Source organism: Marmota flaviventris, chromosome 19 (genome assembly GCF_047511675.1).
Source record: "Marmota flaviventris isolate mMarFla1 chromosome 19, mMarFla1.hap1, whole genome shotgun sequence".
Taxonomy (NCBI): domain Eukaryota; kingdom Metazoa; phylum Chordata; class Mammalia; order Rodentia; family Sciuridae; genus Marmota; species Marmota flaviventris.
The window spans coordinates 15,263,997-15,277,856 of NC_092516.1; the positions used below are offsets into that span (position 1 = coordinate 15,263,997).

At 40.2% G+C, this 13,860-nt stretch overlaps 1 pseudogene; it reads left to right on the forward strand.

Moving 5' to 3' along the window:
• The first annotated feature begins 377 nt into the window (after window positions 1-377).
• LOC114082628 (melanoma inhibitory activity protein 2-like) lies at window positions 378-8,985 on the forward strand (annotated as a pseudogene).
• Window positions 8,986-13,860: the final 4,875 nt, after the last annotated feature.

Genomic DNA, 13,860 nt, shown 5'->3' on the forward strand with positions numbered 1-13,860 from the left:
AGACTGCCTAATCTTTAGAGAGACTACCAAGAGTTTAGCAAGATAGCTTCAAGTAGAAGTAGCTCTTTCTATTTTGATGACAGACCAAGAAGCAAGTTTTATCCTAGCCATGTACTAGTATGTGATTTTGAAAATAATGTTTAACTCTCTTTGTTATGTGTGGCCTCATCCAACAAGGAGGTCCACAGAACAGGGTAGAGGAGAGTGTGGCTTCAGAGTCACTAATCAAGATCTCCAGAGACCAAACAGAAAACAGGTCTCATTTTATTGCACAGTTACCATGTATTTATACTCAGGCAGTAGCTAAGCAGATTACAGACAGCCACCAATGCAATGTCTGCTAACTTTCCTTGCAGCAACCAATCAATAAGTGGGCCATGGAGCAAGCACGCGAACTGCAACGTATGGCCTGGGGCTGTGCCTCTCACAAGCCAAGCCTAGCACGAGGGGAGTGGCCTGCCACTCAGACGCTGTTAACACATGCCATGTATGCAGTAATCCATGCACTTTTTCCCACATCTTCCCACTCTTACTCTGCTGCAAAGATTTCAGCCAGCATTGCTGTTTTTCGTTGTGTTGTCTTCACATGGTTACATAATCATCTCACAACAAGAGAAAATATTATCACTATTATGAACAGTAGCGCCAAGGTAATAGCATTATAAGGATTAGTTAATTCGGCTATCCGGTTTTTCCAATGTTCAGTCAATTCATGGAAGCAAAAAAAGGTTTTCAAAATAGACACCTTTGTCCATTGATTTTGACAATTGTCTTGGTAAGGTTATGCATAGTCATAAAATAGTTAGCATCCCAAACACCGTTAATATACTACGAAAAATTGGAGAAGTGTAAGGTTACATTTTCAGATACAGCATATTGGGTGACACAAATACTCTAAAATTTAGAGTCACAAGTGAGCCTTTGCAACATAAACAGAATATCTAGTTTTTCCTGGTAGATGTCTAGTTCTTGCTGAATGACTAAGATAGCGGCTTGAGACAATATATTTAGTCATTTTGAATGGCATAGGCTTCTGCCATGGTAGTAGACAAATTGTTTATAGTCTGAGCAGTCTAGATGCTCTGAGTTTGTGAAGCAGCAGCAGTGGTTGTGGCAGCAATGGTGGCAACCAGGGCAATAATCCCAGTGATGATAAGTCTAATTGCCTACCTTGTCCAGTGTAGTATCTCATTTAGAAGATTCTTCATCTCCATGTCCCATGGACTCCTCCACTCTCCAGACAGGTTCACTGGAAGCCAGACTGCTGGGGACACTCTGAGAATAAATAGACATTTAGCTTTCATAGCATGGGTTAGACAATTTGTTAGCCAGCAGGATATATTTACTGCATAAGGGATCTCTGTCTTAGTGATATTTATGCCATCAGTATCATTGATTATTAGCCTGGCAAAGAGTGGTGTAACACAAGCTTGTGCATAGTGGGTACAAGCATAATTTGGCACAAAGACAAATCCATGTATATATAATATATAGTATATTAAGGGTGCTTGGGATGCTAATTATTTTATGACTATGCATAACCTTACCAAGGCAATTGTCAAAATCCATGGTCAGGGTATGGACTCAATATAGACCCATTTATCCAGCTGGCTGCTGTCCATTTGATGGGTCTAGCAGCTAGCAATATTGGTGTGATATCCATCATGCCATACTGATTTCCTGCATACCTGTAGGTAATGGCTTGTTCTGCATAGCAGTTACTGAAGTAGCCCATATGGTTTTGGGGCATATTAGTTTCATTCCAGGGGGCTGCACCTGCCCAGGCACATAGATGTTGTTCTTCCCCAGAGAAGGTATGGCAGTAACACATTGATTCTATGGGATGTTATCATTATCAGAGGGGAACGTTCCAAAAAGCATTGTTGGGTACGTTGGTAGCAAGGGTTTTTTGCATTTCCCATGGGGCAGTCTCTGGTTATAGGTAGAATTAACTATAACTCTAAGGTCAGTGAGAGATAATCCAGCATATGACTTATTATAGTTATCTACAAGAATTTCATTTGCAAGAGCAAAACAGAGAGGACTGCCTGGATTGTTGTAGGAACAGATGAAGCAAGGCCCTGAAGATACCAGGAAGCAGTTTTATTTGGCTGTAGCCAGGTTCAGAGGGCACAGCTTTTCTGTAATCAATCAATTCCCTGAACGCTGAGTTCAGTTAGTTTCAAAGTTTTATACCCAGCATGTAAGGGGAGAGGCTTAGAAGTTCGCAGTCTACAGAACTTCAGATAAAAGCAGCTTTTTCTCTCAGTGTTTTGGGCAAGTTAACCCTTCAAGGACAACACCTGAAAAGTGGAGAGATTCTTCTTCTCCCCTTTCTTTCCTCCCCCTGCCAGCTGTTACTATAGAGCCCAATTAGTAATTTCTCTTATTCTAAAAATGTAGACATCTCTGTGAAGCCCAGCTCAAGGCCAGAGGCTTTGTTTGCACATTTCTACAAACTACTATATTGGATATGTTTGTGAAAAACTAGTAAGTGGGTGTCCAGCACTTGAAGTGCTGGTATCTTCTTGGCCAGGGGCCAAGTAAACAGGTGACACAAAAATAGAGAGTTTATCTACATTGAACTCTTTTGCTGGAAGTCCTAAAATCAGCCATGGTAAAGATTCTGGAGAAGATCAGTTAAGGCTTTTCTGTGGAGAAAGGGGGTGCAACTTCATAATCAAGGTCATAAACTTTTGCTTGTAGGGATGCACCAACTTGTTGGCAATGTGCCTTCTTTGTTTGGCCTTTATATTGAAAAGATATATGGAAATGCCCCTGGGGGCTTGGTAGGAGCTATTGCCACCTCTGAATAATGGATGACCAATATTCCCAGTGACTTGCATCTTCTTTCAACTGATGGGTTCCTAAATTTTGCTTCTTGGGCCTGACCCCTGCCCTCAGTCTGACACTTCAGAAAGGCCCAGTGCTGACTATGCATGAGGCACCTTGGAACATGCAAATATTAGACTTAGCTCTTGTACTCAGGGAACTTGTAAGTCCTTAAAAGGAAAGTCTGTAAAATGGTATCCTTCTGTTAAATGGAGCAGGTAACTGTGATCTTGGAATTGGAGTGCTCAAACCTAGTAGACACTAAGCCTTCTTCTTACCAACTGATCAACAAAGGATGGCAAGTGCAACCTGTGATGTTGGGAAGAAGGGTGTACCTGAGCTTTGCTCATCCTTCACTCACATTCATTTCTTCTTAGTGTTCTTTGTGTGGCGCAACTTCATCTTTCCTTAGGTGTAGGCCCTCTTGTCAAGTCTGTCTTTGAGTTTCATAATTTCCTCTCTTTCTTTAGAGTCAAGAGGTTGTTCTGGCCTTACCTGTAGCATCTGTGCTAATTGCAGGTTCCCTCACCTGGATCAGCTCGTGTCTCCTCTTGCCTACAGATTACATTAAGGTGGAATTAATGGACCCATGAGATCCCAACCACAGCTCATTTCCTGTAGATTTTCCACCTCCTCTACTGCTCAAGCTTCCAGAAATGCCAAGTAAGAGTTCCCCAAAACTGAGAGTGGAAGCAATGTAAGCATCCATTGATGGAGGAATGGATAAACATGTTGTCCATCCACACAATGGAATATAATTCATCCTATATTATGTTAAGTGTAGTCACACAATCACAAAAGGACACTTACTATGTAATTCTGCTTAGATGATGTATATGGAGACATCAAACCCACAGAAACAGAAAGCAGGGGACTGGATGATGGGCAATGGGGTGGCAATATTTCATGGGTGCAGAGTTTCTGTTATGAAGATGAAGTCTAGCAATAGATGATGGTGATAGTGAATGTACTGAGCACTTCTGAATTCTATTTGCACTTAAAAATGGTTAAGGTGGGCTGGGATTATGGCTTAGTAATGCTGCCAATGTTTATAGCAGCTCAATTTACAATGACTAAGCTGTGGAAGCATCGTAGATGCCCTTCAATAGATGAAATGATAATGAAACTGTGGTATGTATACACAATGGAATATTACTCAGCTTTAAAAGAGAATAAAATTATGGCATTTGTAGGTAAATGGATGGAGCTGGAGAATATTATGCTAACTGAAGTAAGCCAATTCCAAACAACAACAAAAACCAAAGGCTGAGTGTTCTCTCTGATAACTGAATGCTGATCCATAATGGGTGGGGGGGATGGAGGAACTATGATGGGGAAAAGGGGAGGGAGGGATGAAAGGGAGCATGTGGAGAGTAAAGATGGTGGAATAAGATGGACATCATTAACCTAGGTACATATATGAATGCACATATAGTGCGTTGTTACATCGGGTACAACCAGAGAAATAAAAAGTTGTGCTGAAATTGTATAGAAGGAACCAATATGCTTTCTTCTCTCTAGCCCAAGACTACAGGCTCCTGGGTCTATCTCTAGCCATAATTGACAGCTGATTTAAAGGAACTCCTGACTGCATCCCTCACAACCCCACTGTTAAGATGGTCTAGAAGAAAACATGCAGGTGATTCCTATCACTACAGCCTCTAAGAACAGAGGTGTCTCTTTGCAGAATGCAGAATGGCTTCACCCCTCCTACAGAACTAGCCTCTAAAGCCTCCTGGATCATCGGGGCCTTGGGCAATGGGCTGTGTGAGAGAAAGCTGATTCTGATACCAGTTGGCAAAGGAGGTGAGAAAAGTGAGTGGCGGTCACCTAGATAGCCTTCATCCTCCATCAAATAGTAAGTACTACCTCAGCGAGGGAGATCCTGGGAACAAGGGAGAAATGCCTTTCTGGCAACAATTGCTAACACTCAACCCCAAAAGTAATAGCCCAAATGTGGTCTACTGGGTAGCCCTAAAGGGACTGCCTTATGTAGGTTCAAGGTCAAGATAGCCTGCTAGAAAGGCTGAATCTCCTGCCTGGAGAAACTCCTTCCCAATTTCAGGTACTACAATGTGCTGAAATTGTATAGAATTTCAGTGAACTGGAGGCCATAGAGGTGGAAGGAAGTGAAATCCTCCAAAACCCGGGTATTGAGGTGCTTCAGAAAACAACCAAGGAATGTGGAGTGAGGTGAGGGCCAGGATCAGTTCTCAAAGATCCAGATTTGGAGGCTATTCAACCTCTCTGCATGTTAGATACTGGAGGTACTGACAGAAAGTTGATTAGAATAGCCAAATAAGAAGGGAATCACCCAAGAATTCAAGTTTTCTCCCCCTTCAGACTTTTCTCCCAACTAGGAAATGGCCTACAAACTGTTCAGCTGACAGGCAGGAACTTAGGAACACTTGTGATTGCAGGCAGAGAGTTGCTCACGGCTAACTTCACTTGAAGTTGTTTCTTTGTTTCAGAATCTGCTCTTTAGAAAAGGCCTTAAACCAGTCAAAGATACACAGCTGCTCTTCTAAGTGACCTAGAGTAAACTTTGCTCACTATAACTCATTATAATGCTAAACTCTCTGCCCTAAATTAAGTGCATATGCATTTATTTGGTTTGCTTTGGTTTGGTACTGGGAATAGACACCAGGGATGCTTTACCACTGAGCTACATTTTATGGTAGAGATATCTCAGAAGAAAAGAAAAAGAACATGATGCCATCTGTATCATTGTGAGCCCCCCAGAAATCAATCTTGAACGTTCTTGCTACTTTGTAGTATAGAAATAGAATGTCCAATCAGGAATGTCTATTACCTCATATGAAGACAAAGACTAGTATGTAAAAGGAAACTAACTAGAATATATAAGAGATCACTTTCTACACTAAATGTTCAGCCTTCAGATAAGAATCCACTGAGGCTAGATGCACACAAGTAAACACTGCTTCCTGTTGAATACCCTGGTGTCTCCTGTCTGTGTGAGAATCTCACACAACATTTTATTTTGTTTTGTTTGAGGCAGGATCTTACTTATCTTATCCTTCTCTTTGATATATATTTATAATGACCAGCTTTCTTAGAAGTGTTTATATCCTGTGAGAAGTGAAAAGAACATCTGAAAAAAGATTTCAAAGACTCTTAAATAAATAGTTGTCTACAAAAACTGACATGAAAACCAACTCAATTTATTTTTAGAAACATTACATATCATATACTATTTTAAAACAACTTATCAAAACTGATTTATTCCCATGTTTGCAACTCTTCTCAAATTATTCTTCAAATGTCTAACACAAGAGTTTTTCTACGGAATAATTCAGATGACTTCTGTAGAAATTGTCAACAAGGCTGAAGATGTAGCTCAGTGGTAGAGAGCTTGTCCAGCATGTACATGGCCCTGAAGTTTAACCCCCAATACTGAAAGAAAAGGAAAGGGAAAAAGAAGAAAGGAAGGAAGGATAAAGAGAGGGGACAGGAGGGGAGGGAAAGGAGTGAGTAATTAAAACAAAAGGGCAAGTGGTATAAATATAAATATATGGTGTACTAACTCTTTAAAAAATTTACAGAGCTATAGAATTTTAGTTACATCAAACTGGGTGATATTATGACTATATAGAATGGCACATAATAAGTTCTGCCTTAGCCTGGCCTAATCCAAATCAATGGGTGGGTGACCTGGAGAGGACTTCTCTCTTGCTTGATTTGGACTGTCTTGAACCTTCACAGGTTCAGAATTTATAGCATAGTGGAGGCATCAAGACTTCCCTGACAGGCAGTGTAAGTGTGCTAGGCCCCTGAGATCCCATGACCAGGGATGCCCATGTGCATGCCCACAGCCCCTCCCCGCCACTCACTGGTACAAAATGGTCTGCTCCATTGCCTGGTGCAGGTTTTCTCCTGACCAAAGGCCTGAGTGTTCACAGCCTATTTTGGTGTGGCTGGGGATTGTATGGTTGTGGAGGGAATAGCCAAAGTAGCCTTAGCACGATGGAGAGGCAACAGCTATCTCTCAGCCATACTTGGGGGTGGTCCTGGAAGAAGTAAGTAGGGTTGTGGTCTACCTTGACTGAAGACATGGAAACACACCCTAGTCCTTATGGCTGTCCATGGGAGTTGGTGATATGTACAGCTATTGGATTTTTTGTTGTTCTCTTGTTTTTGTGGAGAAGTTATCAGTCTGTGAGAAGCAGGCATTACATGAGAAGATAAAAAAAACTTGCTCTAAAACTTTTTGGATTAATTCAAGAAAAATGTCAATTACTTGAAAATGTTAGCTTTGTTCAAAAAGCGTATGAAGGCTTAGAGTCACCTGTAAAGGATGTCATTTTGGTGAAGGAGTCAGTAAAAACAGAAAACTTGGAGGCAATATATGAAATCTAGGTCCATATCTAAACTTGAGTATGAAATACTCTTTCTAGAAAATGAGCTAAAAGAAGAGAAAACTAAATATTCTCAACAGGATAAATTGATGGTGGATATATCAAAGAGGATTAAGTGCCTAGAAGATGAATCAAAATCCCTTAAATCACAAATACCTGAAGCTAAAACAACCTTGAGAATATTTCAAATGAATAAAGAAAGAATTACAGTAGCAATAAAAGAGACTTTGAATGACTTCAGGAAAGTCATAAACAGCTTTTACAAGAAGTTTAAGTATGGAAAGAAAAAGTGAATGGCCTTACTAAACAGAAAATTATATTTGAACACTCTAAAGTACATGCAGAACAAATTCTAGGAGACAAATAAAATCACATTAATTCTCTGACTGAACACTTACTGCAGATAAAAGATTTGGCTCCCATGCTTGAAAAAGTCCTAACAGATGATGGTTACTTGGAATTGGAATTGAAGAGTTAATCAGAAATTAGTGCTCACTTAGAAGATCAGCCAAAAGGGTCTTGGAAGACACTGGTTTATGATGCGAAGTTAAAGGCCTCTTTTAAAACCTTAGAAAGAGAAAGAAATCAAATTTTTACTTTATTATCTGAAGTAATTGAAACAAAGGAAGACCTAATAGAACATATTAAAAATCTTAAGACAGAACAAGCATCTTTGCAAACAGAAAATACACAGTTTGAAAGTGAGAATCACAATCTTCAGCAGAAACTTAAAGTCATGATGGAATTATATCAAGACAATGTAATGAAACTCCAAAGAAAATAGGAGAGAAAAATTACCAGGTAGAGCAATAAGAGAAACTTTTCAAAGAGGAAGAAAAGATCAGCCATACAACTAAACTGCTGGAGACCAATAGAAAGCGATCAAAAGATCTTGAAGAAGAATTGGAGAGAACCATTTGTTCTTATCAGGGGCACATTATTTACTATGAGAAAAAAGCTCATGGTAATGAGTTGGCAGCTAGGAGTGCTGAAAGATACCTCAATAATTTAAGGAAAAAATGCTCACAATATACAAAAATTAACTGAAATAGAGTTATAATTTAAGCTTGTAGAAAAAGATCCTTCTGTGCTTGATGCTTGAAATACAGCCTTTGGCAAAAAGAATTCTCCAAATGGTCCCTTACCATTGGGTCAACCTTCATGTGAAATAAGACCTTCTCATTTGGAAAAGAAGGCTACACTCATACCCTCAACTTTGGTGCCAGTAGGAGGAGAAAGAGGCTCAAGGGGCCCAGAGAATCCTCTGGACCATCCAACTCGCAATGAAAGAAGAGAATCAAACTGTGATAAGTCAACTTATCCTCAGAGAGCACCTTCTGACATACGGCCCCTGGAACATCCATGGGAACAGGCCCATAGGATAATGATCCCTTCACCAGGCCAACCATATTCTGATCCACATCTTCCTCTACAAAGGCAAGATGGATGTTATTCTAAATATGGTAGACCGTCTGGATCAGCAGAACTCAGAAGTTCCACTATGCTGCCTTTGGATAAAATGGATGGGCCTACATATTCAGAAATGGAATCTAGTAGAAATGATACCAAAGTTGATCTAGGTGATTCCAATGTATATGATTCATCTCTCCCTGCTGAAAACCAAGCAACTGGCTCTGGCTTTTCTTTCTCATCTTACCCTCCAATCAGAGGTCCATTGTTTTCTGTGGATCCAAGGAGTCGGTTTATGAGAAGAGGACCTTTTCTTCCTCCACCTCCTCCAGGAAACACTCATGGAGCATCACAAAAATATATATAGTACATACTTATATGTACTTTACCTAAATAATTGGGCTGTTATTATAAAAATCAAAATTTCCATGACTAACAAGAATCCTCTTCTTGATATTTGAGCTGTTATAATTAAAGAAATAGTCTTTTTTATATGACTGATGTGGAGAAATATAGTACAAGGGAATGAAACTAATATATATATATATATATATATATATATATATATATATATATATATATATAATTAAGTGTTTTATTTATAAACTTTTTTTAGTTGTTGATAGACCTTTACTTTATTCACTTATTTATATGTAGTACAGAGAATCAAACCCAGTGCCTCACACATGCTAGGTAGGAGTTCTGCCACTGAGCCACAATCCCAGCTCATGATTATATTTTAATAACCACTAACAATAATCTAAAAGAAAATGAGAATATCTCCATTATTAAACAAATACAAGCCAAAAATATATAACCAATAACAATTAGACCTGAATTATTTTCTAATGTTGTATTCATTACAGGGATTCTTTGATTCTATAGTGGTTTTACCAAAGGCCTGAAATATTTCCTTGCACTTGGCGAGCATCTACTCTTCTACAATAGAGGAAATGGGTATGGTAGAATTTTGTTAAAATGAATTAAATTTATACACTCAGGGATATCAATATTCCTCAAATATGCTATGGATTAGAGAGTATTCATATTGAGTAAAAGGATTGTATGTTTAAAAAATGAGGGCTGTGTTTGTAACTCATTGATAGAGCACTCACTAGAACATGTGATGTCTTGGGTTCGAGCCTCAGCACCACATATAAAAAAATAAAGGTATTATGTCTATCTACAACTAAAAAATATTTTTTAAAATGGTTAACATAGCAAATTTCATGTCATGTATATTTTAACCACAATCAAACATGTAAAATGGAAAATAAACAACTCAGGGGTACCAGTGAGGGAGCTGTGGGTCTAAAGGAAAACAGACAGGTGGGTTCTCAGTAAGGATGGCAGGTGGCCTAATTTCAATAGGTGTTTTAGATGGTTCCACATCCCGGGATATCCAGCCTGGTGAGGTGTCCATTTGAGGATTCATTTGGGAGGGCTTGGTTGGTGATGGCATGCTGTTCATAAATCCTTGCCTGAAATTTTGGTTGAATGAGTCATTATGGCATTAGCTATATTAATATTGGGTCAGAGGACAACATGCAACTTTTTTTTTCAACATACAACTTTATGAAGGTCAAAAATATGACAAACATGGCCTCCTATTGTTAGAGTTTTAAAGTGACAGATTCCTGGAAATAAGAAATGACAATTCCTTTGGAACATGTAAACCTCTATTCAAGATATGAATATATTTTATGTATCCATAGAAAAATTCCCTGATATAAATTACATGATGCACTTTTTCCTGAGTCCCCTTTCTTCCATTATCCCATGCCTCTAAGGAGAGCACCTTCTGAGGCTGCAGGGCATGCTCCCTGAGAGTAGTGTGCTCTGCCCTGAGCAACCTTGAAAGTGGCTCTCTGGTGAGGTCCAGAGGAAGGCAGGAATGGAAAAGTCTGGGCAGGGTAATGGCATAGCATGACAAGGAATATTCCAGAAGATGCTGCCTTCTGTCTGGAGGACCTAGTAGAGAAACAGGTGTTGAAAGGAATTGTGGCATCAAGGAACTTGGGAGAGGACCATGCAAAGCATGCTGTGAAACCTGGCTTCTCCCAGGAACTTTTCAGTAAGCATGTTTCTAACTGTGCCTGGAGAGGTGTGTGGCTGTCTGTATGGGGGACAAAGTGCCAAGTGACCCTTCCTTCATCAAGGATAAAATCAGTGCCTTAAGCAACTTAGTGAGACCCTGTCTTTTTGTGACTGGCTTCTTTGAGTTGGCATAATATTTTCAAGGTTCATTCATGTCATAGCATGTCATCAGTACTCCATTCCTTTCTATTGCAGAACAACATTCCATTAGATGGGTATGCCTTATTTATTAAACTATTTTGTTTGTTGACTTAGTCACTTGTACTTTTTGACTATTTGAATAATGCTGCTGTGAACACTCATATAACTTTGTTTCTCTTGGATGTACACCTAGGAGTGGTATTGCTGGGTCATTTAGTAAGTCTGTGTTTAACATGGAAGGAGTTTCCAGACTGTGCTAGAAAGCAGGCTCATCTTTTACATTTCTTCAACAGGTCACAGTGTATCCTTGTCCCTGAGAAGATATGCTATTGTCCATGTCATTGATTGTAGCCATCCTTCTACTCATAAAGTGTTCTCTTGTTATGACTTTGATTTGCAATTCCTTAATGATAAATGATAAATGATTACTTATCAAACATAATGATCTTTAGAGAAGTGCATATTCAAGTCTTTGGATACTTTTTTATTGGATTTTCTTTGTTGTTTAGTTGTAACAGTTCTTTCTATATTTGGGGTAACAATCAGTTCTGAGTTATAATCTATGATTTGCAAATATTTTCTTCCATTCTGTGAGTTGTCAATTCATTTTTAGTGCATTCTTTGATACTCAAAAGCTATAATTTTCAATAAAGATTAATTTACTTATTACTTCTTTCGTTGCATAGCTAGTGCCTTAAATTAGTAACTACTTCTAAATGTAAGGCCAAAATAACATATTCCTATTTTTTAGGAGTCTGTAATTTTAATTTTGTATTGAGTTCTGTGATATATTTTGAGGGTGTGTGTGTGTGTGTGTGTGTGTGTGTATGTATATGAAGTGATGTAGGGAGTCTGACTCCATTCTTTTCTGTTCTCACATGCCCATTATTCTTGGTGATGCCTCAGCACATAATAATATTGACCATACACATAAGGGTTTTCTGCAAAAATTCATACATGATTTGCTCTTCAGGATAAGGAGCCATGAAAGCCCCTCAGTGACAGGTTTGCTCTCTCCATCCTTCCAGGCTCACTGTACAGTGCCCACCTGAAGCTATAGGTACAGCCTGTGCTTCCAGAGGCTGGGCTGTCTCTGGACCTCATGTTCTGAGGACTCCACTTTCAGTGAGCCCTCATGCCCATTCCTCTGTGTCCACGTGAATAAATGGTGCTGGGAAAACTGGATGTGCATATGTAGAAGAATGAAACTAGACCCCTGTCTCTAACCCTGCACAAAAGTCAAGTCTAAATGAACCAAAAACTTGGGAATTAGAATAGAAACCTTGCAACTTCTAGAAGAAAACAGAGGGTTAACACTCCATCATGAAGATGCAGGCACCAACTTCCTCTCTTTTCATTGGTCGCATTGGTAACACTCCTTTGGGAGGTGAGAGGCACATTCCATTTTCACCCAATGGAGGAGGAAGTCCAGCTTTCTCAATGCAAGCTCATCACTGATAGATTTGGGTGGAGTTCAAACTGCCCACTGCACTTCCACTAGAAACACCCTCAACTGAGGGGCAGAGGTGCCTCATTATAGCTTCACAAGTCCCCAGTGGTGCTGTGCTGTGGGATGGTGTTGTCATTTCTGAGCAGGGATATATTGCTCCCACCTCACTAGCTGTGTCTGGCAGCAACTCACTGGGAAGGAAAAAGAGCCTTGTTACCTCCAGACAGGGGGAAAGTCCAGACATCCAGATGGTCTCCATTGACACTGGGATTTCATTTTTTGGCTGGCTGAATCCCAGTTCATTTGCTTTATCACTTATACTAAATTTGTTTTTTTTTTTTTTTTTACCTCCCTTTCAATCCTTATCAGCTACCACCAGATTTCTCAGTGACATCATTCGCCCTGGGGTTAGAAACATCTGGTTTTTGGGTCTTCACCCTGATCTTCTTGCCTTTCCTTCTTATCAGGTGAGGACAGCCTGCCAGGGGCTTCACTCTTTTTATCAGGGTAAGGGAAAGAAATTGTTTGAAGCCATACTGGAGGGATCTGTGGGTGTGCCTGGTGAAACTTCAGGTTTTTTAAAATAGAGTTGCTTAGGCTCAGGCCTAAGGCCATTCTATCATACACACACACACACACACACACACACACAACCCCCCAAAACCAGGGGATTTGTTACTAATCTACTTATGATAAAAACAAGTAGAACAGAGCAGAAAAGCAGAGCAGAAGAGGAGGGCAGCAGCCAATCCTGGGACCCTCCTTCAAATTCCATTGTGGACTGAAGAGCAGGGCAGAGCTACATTCCCAGTCCTTGCCCCTTGGCCAAAGATCTATGTGCACATGCAGCACATCTCCCACAGATGCAGGCAATGAGGAGGGTGCGGGCAGGTGGAAAGGGTTCAGCCTGAGCAGCTGAGTCCACTTAGGAGCTCAGGTGGAAGAGATGCCTCCTGGCCCCTGGAGAAGCCACCTTCACTGCCCCTTCATGACCCCTTCCTTGGTAGGAGGCACAATAAAAACAAATAATTCCTTCTATCTGATGGCACCTCAGTGGGCTGGCCACTACACACACCTGGAACACCCTGGGGCCACAAGTCCTCCTGCCATTTCCTCATGCTCCCCTGTGAGCTTTGCTTTGTAATGCAAAAATACTTAACCAGAGAGCTGTCCTCTGAACAGGTTTTAAAGGGCAAAAGACCACATTCTTAACTACATGTACTTACGGTGCAGATCTCTAGGTCTCACTCACCTGGCATACATGTGCCCATGTAGCTTTGACCAACACCTATTTTTCACCCTCACCCCTGTTGACCACCCTTTATTCTCAGCCTCTATAAGTTTACATTTTTAGATTGCCCATGTAAGTGAGGTTGTGCCAGATTTCTCTGTGCCTGGCTTATGTAATTCAGCACAGTGTCCTCTAGCATCACTCCAGTTACTGAAAGTGCTGGCATCTCCTTACTTTCTTGGTTGAATAATATTCCACAGGCCACCTGCCAATTTGCTTATCCATCCATCCATTCACCCACAGGAAATTAAGATGGATTTTGT